Source organism: Rhopilema esculentum, chromosome 9, assembly GCF_057945365.1.
Source record: "Rhopilema esculentum isolate cy_ngs chromosome 9, ASM5794536v1, whole genome shotgun sequence".
Classification (NCBI taxonomy): domain Eukaryota; kingdom Metazoa; phylum Cnidaria; class Scyphozoa; order Rhizostomeae; family Rhizostomatidae; genus Rhopilema; species Rhopilema esculentum.
The window spans coordinates 2,862,153-2,870,852 of record NC_142823.1 but is presented as its reverse complement, the minus strand read 5'-3'; positions in this window follow the sequence as shown (position 1 = coordinate 2,870,852).

The following is an 8,700-nucleotide window of genomic DNA, read 5'->3' as shown; positions in this document are numbered from 1 at the left end:
CTTTAAAAATATATGCTTTGAGGTAAAGATATCGACAAAGAATGAATCCTAATTGTTATGTTTCCGCTTTTTGAGCGTTTTTGCTCCATGCCTCCAGCATAAACCTATCTGTCTAGACGACGACTTGTGATTAATTGTATCCCAAGATCGGTCAAACTTATCTCGGTCCGGTTTGATATAATTCAGTCAGGTAATTATACAGTCAGGTTGTAGGTAAGTGTTATCCGTATCAACACCTTCCCGCGTATTGAAGATCAGATTGCCAAACGCAGTCAGCGCAGGATACTTTGTCCAGTCGAAAATATCTTTTAAAGGTAATCTAGATATATCAATGTCCGGATCTTGACATTTTTCAGATATACCACACTGTGTTCCCTAACTGGAAAGTATCAACGTTAGGACCGGGTCCCGTCGTGTCTGGGGTCCTTCTTAATACACTTTTGACAAATTATTATTAGGTGATCCAAAAGGGTCCGTGGCCCTGTATGAGAAACATTCATCGGGCCTACAGGCGATCGTTTCGGGTTTCAAAAGTATTTGTCAAATCGTGTTTTTGCGTTGCTTATATTTCGCGAAGGTTGAGAGGCATTGATATGATACGATATAATTTTTTGACATCAATAAAAAATAAGACCTTGCATTAAAAAGTTAAATCCAGCCAAATCTTTGCTAGAGGTGCTTTATTTCATGATTTCACCGCCATCGCAAAAATCGCTAAAATATATTTATTGCTCTGTTTTTTATCAAGCGATATCCTCGCGCCGGACTAAAGTCGTGCAGGCCAGGCATTTGTCGCTTTTACAGAGCTTTTGGACGAAATTAGAATCTGCAGGTACTTGAATGGGAAATCAGAAACCCGTTCAATGATTCTTGTGAGATTCGGTCAGGCATGTCAACTTCGTGCAACTCCATCGCAAGATTGCTCATTGTTTGTAAATATTATAATTACACTTAGTCCGTATATATAAAAAACATAATATTTTGTTAATGTTTTTATCTTGAGTATATACTCTTCTAAAGGAAAAATTAAGAGTTTTGCACTCCCTTTCCAGAGGATGAGGTGAGGATTTAATTTTTCATTTTCTTTATGTTCGTCTACATTCGTCTTTTTTATGTGAAATTTGCTCATTGGGAACCAGTGATTTTTAAGAACGCGGCTTTACGGATAATAACTTTGGTGTTAAATTTTACGCTTTTGTTATTTTTGCTTAAATTTGTCCCAAGTTGTCTTATTTTTTCTAAATAATTCAACGTTCCTATTTGATTTCAGGCTTTTTTGGTAGAATTTCCCCCAGTTTTGCTACATATAATAAGAATCTGTCTCAGAGCTTAATCTGAAAAGTATTTTTTAATGGTACAAGATTTATAAATGGCTTTGAAATAGCAAAGTTTCAAGACACACTGTATGTCTAAAAGTAGCCTCTAAAAGCTTTGCTTTTTCAAAATCATTTTCATCCGAAAAAATTATCACTAAATTTTTCTTCCGTCTTGACAATTGTGGTTAGAAGACTTTGCCAGCTTGATTTCAAATATTCTCAAGGCGACCTTTTTTATATCTTTGTAAGATTCAAGCCCCCGCCACCAGAAAACTTATGATTGGTACACAATTTTAATTCATGTCAAGAATGTTACAATAGGCAGTCTATCTAGAATAGAAAAATTCATTTGAAACAATTCAATACATTAAAGTCCAAGAACAACTTGTTGACAAAGTTGGGAAAATTTAGCAATAGAAAAACTTAGATACAAAAAACAACCAGACTGTGGTTTCTGTTACCACTCCTCAATTCATGTTATTACGATCAGGTTATGTAGAGCCTAACCTATTATTCTTCTTTGTGATTTGGGGAAATTTAACCGTGTGGCAGGCACCGCGCAGCCATTGGGCTAGCAGGGGTTATAGCCCCTCCACTTTTTTGCGATAATACGTTAAAAAACGTTCATGAAAGTTTACTCTAACACGGTCTAACGCAACATTGAATCGTATACTCCTAAGAAGTAGCAGTTTTTCTTAACTGGGAACCCTTTCTAATCATTTTCTAGGTGTTTTTTTTGATGTTTTATTATCCCCAATCTAATTTTATCTATTTTTATAACTATTGATATCTTCCTTGAACATGATTGTTTATAAAACCCCAGTAGAAATAAGCCAGTATTTTCTAAAAGGGGCGTTTTCCGCCGTTCTAGAGAGCGTGGCCTAAAAAATTTCGGTCACGCCCTTTTCGGCCCTTCCACATTTAGACTGGTGCACGGTCGCTGCCGTGTGGAACGCCTAGTTGCTCTTCTCCTTTTGTGTGATATCAATAGCAATGTTCTTTAGCCATTAGTTAACATCTCGCAGCAGTTTCAAGCTACCTTTTATGATCTCCAACGAAATGCAAAGATTGTATAAATTCCGTGTTAACCTTCGTTCTTGTTGGGGAGACGAGCGAGCGAAAATTTTCAAATGAGTGAGGCAGCCCTCCGTCCTGGATTCAGAGAGCATGCGTAATAATAACTTCGTTCTGTGCGCATGCTCTTTGACTCCATGACGGAGGGTTGCCTCACTTTTTTAAAAACTTTCTCTTGCTCGTCTCCCCAACAAGTTCGTACTTTCTGCAAGGAAACGTAACCATTCTACCGCATTCTACAAGCCTACGGTTACTTTTGTCATAATCCTTATAATGCCAAGTGAAAACAATTAAACCCGATTTCTAGAAAGCCAAAGGAGGTAAATTGAAAAAAGGTTTAATGAGATGATTGTGCCTGTTCGGTGTAGAGGTGAATTTTCTTGCTTTATATCTACTTTGACCTACTTTGATATTGTAATTCTAAGTATTTTGAAGTCATCTAAAAATTTCGAAGAATTTGACTGCTGGTTTAGCATGATTATTTTCTCTTTGGGAATATTTCAGCGTAAAGATATAAGTTTGCAAAACTTCAATATTTTGGATGCCATTTTCACTTGGGTGTTGCAATACTTTTGTCCTTGTAGTGTACGTTACTACCTAGCATACAGGACCTAGAGGAAAATACATATATGGGGTAGGGGGTTAAATGGAGGTCTGGGGACGTATTCTCCAGAAACGTTTCTGCAGACCATCCCTCTAGATGCTAGAAATGCTTTTATTTCTCATTAATATCGCGATGATATTTACCATTATCAACCAAAATGCGCAGGATATTTTGAACAAATGAACTATGATACACTGCTCCGTTCCTTGACTTTTGATACACCGCGATATCATTTAAACTTTAACCATTTTTGTCACTTTAATCATTTAAAACATTGAGCCAAGTTTTCCTCATCTCGAGGCTAGACTACTAAACTTTCGCAAAATTCTGCACTGTTTCGGCAATTGAAAAGTCTGATTAGTTGACAATCCCAAAATTTCGTCCTTTTCACGAATTTTTCCTAAAAGTGCTTGATAGAATGTTGGCAGTGATTGGAGTTAAGAATATTGTTAATCGCCAATTGTTAGCTTATCACCCAAGGCATGGAAATAGGGTCAGCATATAAATTATCAAAAAATTGTATTTGTAGGGTCAGCATATAAATTATCAAAAAATTGTATTTGTGAAAATTCAAAATGATCTTCTTTGTCTTTTGTAGGCTCTTTCTCTTCGTTATTTCAACGGCCTTAGCGGCCGCATTGCATCATAAAGGTATGTCGTTAGAAGGAAACCCTTCGTTTGTTTAGAATTTGTTGTTCCATTTTCGAACTTATAGCATCATATATACTGAATTTTAAACTTTTGTTTCGATCCGGGGGGCTGCAGAGAACGATTATAATGTCAGCAACAAAACACACCAATGGTTTTTATCCAAAGGCAATGTTTTGTTCGCTAATTTTTGATAAAATACTAAAGTCGACATTGAGTACATCAGTATTTTTAAAATAAAGGCATGTTCAGCACTTTTTGTTTCTTAATGGTTTATAATTTTTAATATCTTTTTTTTCAATATTCGGGTTTTGATTTTTAAGGCTGGGAAAAGGTTTAGGGTGGTCATGGGTAATGTTGGGCATCCATTTGTAATGGCGGACAGGCAGATTAAACACAACACAGTCAGTGGCGAAGCCAAAGGTCCTGCTGGTCCTGCTGAGCAGGACCAAGAATTTCCAAAGATAAGGTTTACTGTAAACAATAAACAATTTCTTCTTTGCAAAAAGGAAGTTTCAAATTTTATTTGATAAAAAGTCCCCAGTTCCGCCAGCTGATACAGGCATCCCGTGCTAATCTCAAGGTCCTGTTCTCTTCTACGGCAGCCCTGTATTTCGGTCCTGCTCATAACTATGATACCCTATGTTTGGTCCTGCTTTACAATGGGCTTTTGTGAATTTAGCCCTGCTTCACAATAGTCTAGAACAAAGAGCAGTCCTGCTCAATCTCGGGAGCAGGACCTCATCGAAATGACCATCATAACATTTCGTAAGCAGTTGTGATTTGATTGGTCGAGGGTTTACCTACGTAGGTCAAAGAGCATTGTTTTGAAAACCTTTGGTCCTGCTATTTCTGAGAGCAGGACTGCAAGAATTGCCCTGTGCATTCTCGTTCTGCTATGAGACACTAGCAAGGAGGCCAGTTCAAGTATTATGGCGAGGCGATGTGAATGCGGATTTTCTGCTTGCTTTGGCAATACCAATGATATTATTATTGACAGCAAAACTTGCCTCACTTGAGCTGCATAAATTTTATTTGTAACAAGACAGAGTCCAAAGTTCGCAAGAAAGAAATGGTAAACAACAAAAATTGGCTGTATGAGGCACTCTGATTTCGGCCTTTGTACGATCGTTTGAGGCACGGTATATCATGGTGGCCTAAATAAAAATTTTCTTAGACTTGGACAAGGACGATGAAGGCATAATTGAATTTACTGCTGTGTGATTGAAAGTTTTGAGTTGGAGAATAAACCAATTTCAGCGGTACTTGCATTTTTCTACCTGAATTGTTTTCTCGTCTAATGGTTTATCTAATAAAGTTGTTTTCATTGATAATGCGACACATTATTCGATTGTATCTCTCTTTATCAGCTGCAGAATAATTGTTCTGCAGAATATGTGAACTTGCCCCTACAGACTTTAAACTCTGTTGTTTATTAAAATTATTTTAATAGAGTATCCAGATTGGTCAGGTTTATAAGATAAAAATCTGGAATACCACAAATATATGATATGCAACTTCAAATGCCACCCCTACCCCCTTTTATCGTCAAATTTAGTTATCACCAATTTGAACTTTTACTTCAGCTGTAGAGGCTTACTACAATTTAGCATAGATTTGTTTGAAAAGTAAGCACCCTAAAGCACGTCTTTAATTATGGGTTTATTTTTCAAAAGATAGACATCGATTTAAAATTTGCTTTTTACTGAATTTAAGAAAAAATTCATCTGCAAAATAGAAATTTTGTCCATAGGCTTTTCCAATTTAATAAGGGCGTGGCCCTGTCCATATAGCAGGACCAACAATTTTTGGCTAGCTTCGCCACTGAACACAGTTTTGGCAATCTAAATAAGAATACGATATAAGGCCAGGGATAATGCAAGAGTTTTATTCTAGGGTGGGAAATGGTGATATTTTCCTGATAAATGTCTTTATTAGTCGAAAACATGTATAATCAAAGGTTTGATAATAATGAGCTCTGACGGAGTCGGGATTCTATCCGAACTCGTGTTATTCATTGTTATCTTGCAAAAAACAATATTAAACCCGGAAAACTGCCTTCTCTTGCCAGGAATATTGCTTATTTATTCCATCAGTATGGGTTTTATCAAAATTTTCTGGCCACGCCATTTTCAGGGAATCATCTCATTAGCTGTCCGGCATTGCCCATGCGAACGTGCAATATACTTCGTCCAGGAATGTTGGGGGAACTCAAAATCGTGCCATACGATGAGGGTACCTATGTTATCCAATCAAAATATATTTCTAAATCATGCAATCAATCATAGCAAGAAGTCAAAACAAAAATATTGAGCATTCCCTGATCACTGCAGAGAGAGACATCTTGATTTCGAAGAGTAGAAAATCAAGGGAATTTAGGCCCACTCATTTCACCGGCATGCATTTAAAACACACTTATTTGTTAGCACGCACAGCAAAAGGGCTCAAAAAGAGAAAAAATTAAACTTAAAAGGTACCCAAACATGCTTTTAAAATCTTTTTATGAAATGTTCATGACAGATTCAAAAAAATATTCCTAAGCAGATTTGTCCGTGATTGTTGAGTAGTTTGCATTGTGGATCAGAAGTGCAAAAGGAAAACGTCTGTTTTGCAGCTTTAGCGTATATATTTTAGCATAATTATTCTCTACTGAATTATATGTCGGCTACCGCTGAATCACAACTACACTCTGATTTTCTTCGTAAGAAAACGTAAGAGAGCTCTGGCTTTTCTTCCAAAGAGCTAGTGGTATGTTTGAAACATTTTGTCACTTGAGTCTAAAATTTTATGCCAGTTTTTAGCTTCAGTTAAAAGCTGTCATGATTTCTCAATGTCATGATTTCTCAATGTTTTTCTTCGATTACGAGGCTACCTATAGTTTCTTTATTTGATATGTAAACTCAATGCACTTCTTTATTGATTGGTCAAATTTGTTGTGCCTTGAGGTTTGTCCCTCGATGTCACATCCGTAGAGTTTGCACGAATGCTGTATTTACATTGAGGGACCAATTGCTCCTTTTATCCCCTTTTAGCTCCTTTTAGTTCTTTTTAAAGAAATTAGGCTCGGCTCGAGTTCCTAGCTGAAAACTCTGGGAAGTGCTCTAACAGTTTTCTCGACATTTTTCAAGGAACAGGTCACCCTTTTTTAATTTTTTCACCATTATATGACTGGCTTCTCTCGATGCAACGGGTTAATTACTGGCAACGGGTTAATTACTGGCAACGGGTTTCTTTATTTTGTCATTTGTTATTTTAGACTTAAAGAGGGGCATTATCACTAGTGCATCTTTTGGAGATCCCTACGGGTCTATCGGTGCGGTAATTCCACCAGTTTCAGGTATTTTTTGTTTATTTTGACAGTTTCAAATTATTTTTGTCACCTTAGCAGCTATTTGATATGATTTCTATCAATTTACATTTAATATATTATTGCCTCATTTAATATATTAACTATCGTAATATAAAATATTACTTATTTTCTATAAATTCAGGATTTTTATAGTTCTTTATGTATTCACAATAGTATGTTTCATCATTATCTAAGTTGTTTATTTTGAATTTTTAATTAATAAAACTTCATCCTTCGCCCCTCATTTTCTTTTTGTCGCTGAATTTTATGTTCTTTATGTATTCACAATAGTATGTTTCATCATTATCTAAGTTGTTTATTTTGAATTTTTAATTAATAAAACTTCATCCTTCGCCCCTCATTTTCTTTTCGTCGCTGAATTTTAATTGGTTCACAGCAGGAAAGTGTGTGATATTTTCTCCGTATATAGCTTCTGAAAAGGAAGACTTATTTCTTGCCTAAAGGCAATCGCCAGATACTAAATGGGCTTGAGGTATCTTTCAATCAAGAATTGACCAACCAGTAAGCGTGATTCCACTAACACAGTCATTGATTGGCTATTCTTGATTGACAGGTGGCTTGTCGATTGCCTTTTACTGTCTTTAGATTATTAATTACTAATCTTTCAATAACCTCGTAAGCGCTCTATTCTTTCTATATCTTTCACTAACTTGTTCCACTTCTGCCTTTCAAGGCAACGACAGATGCAAAACTGGCCTAAGCCACCTGTCTATCAAAAACTGGCCAATCATTTCGCGTAATGCCACTCACGTGTTTATTGGTTCTATTAATGCCGCCTGCATGCATCTACATTCCCTGTCAGCCTTCGAGACCATAGTTTTGTTACATTTCTACAGTCCTGGCCAAAAGTTATTTGACTTGCTGGCAAATTGCAGCATTTTTAAAAAAAAATTTTTAGGGTAAAATTCCCATCTTATCTGTTTTTTCTCCAGTCCAATAACGTTTTGGCCGGGATTGAAGCAATAGTATAACTGATTTCTTTTGTTTTTGCTATCATGGTTTGTATCGTGAAAGATTAAATTTTGTGTTGATTGTATTTTACCGTATTTGCATGTTAAGGTTGAATTGTAGTGTTATGTTGACAATAGTATCGAGGCTACCTTTCTCCCCTTTTGCAATATGGCATCATTGTAAATAACTTGTTTATTTTCTGAGTTTGAGAATAGAGATATTTCCCAATTTTCTAACGGTATGATTACGATTTAAGTTTGAGTGAAAGAAAATATTTAAATTAAGGTTTTAAAAGAAATTATTAGCGACAAGATAATATCTAATAACAGAAATATACGTGCCAAGAAAAAACAACTTTTAACTGTAAATTACTAAGGAAAATAACAAAAATTAATAGCAATGAAAGTGGAATGTTTCGTTTTTCCATTAGATTATATTTTCTAATATTTTGATGAAAAAGGAATACATCTTTTGATCAAAAATTTGGTCGTATTGTAATGAATAAGCCAATTCAGGTTGTCACCTTACTTGTGCCTCTTGAGACACGTATGTGTGACCATATATTTTGTTTGTCAGCACTTAGAGCGTTTCTTTACAATTTGATATCCCGGTCTATGCGATAAACTTTTTCTGTTTATGGTCTTTGCGATAAACCCTGTTCAAATTGCACCGTACTTTCAAACCAGACTATACGCTCTTCCAATATCTCTCTGCCCTCACACCCAAAAGCAATTGAT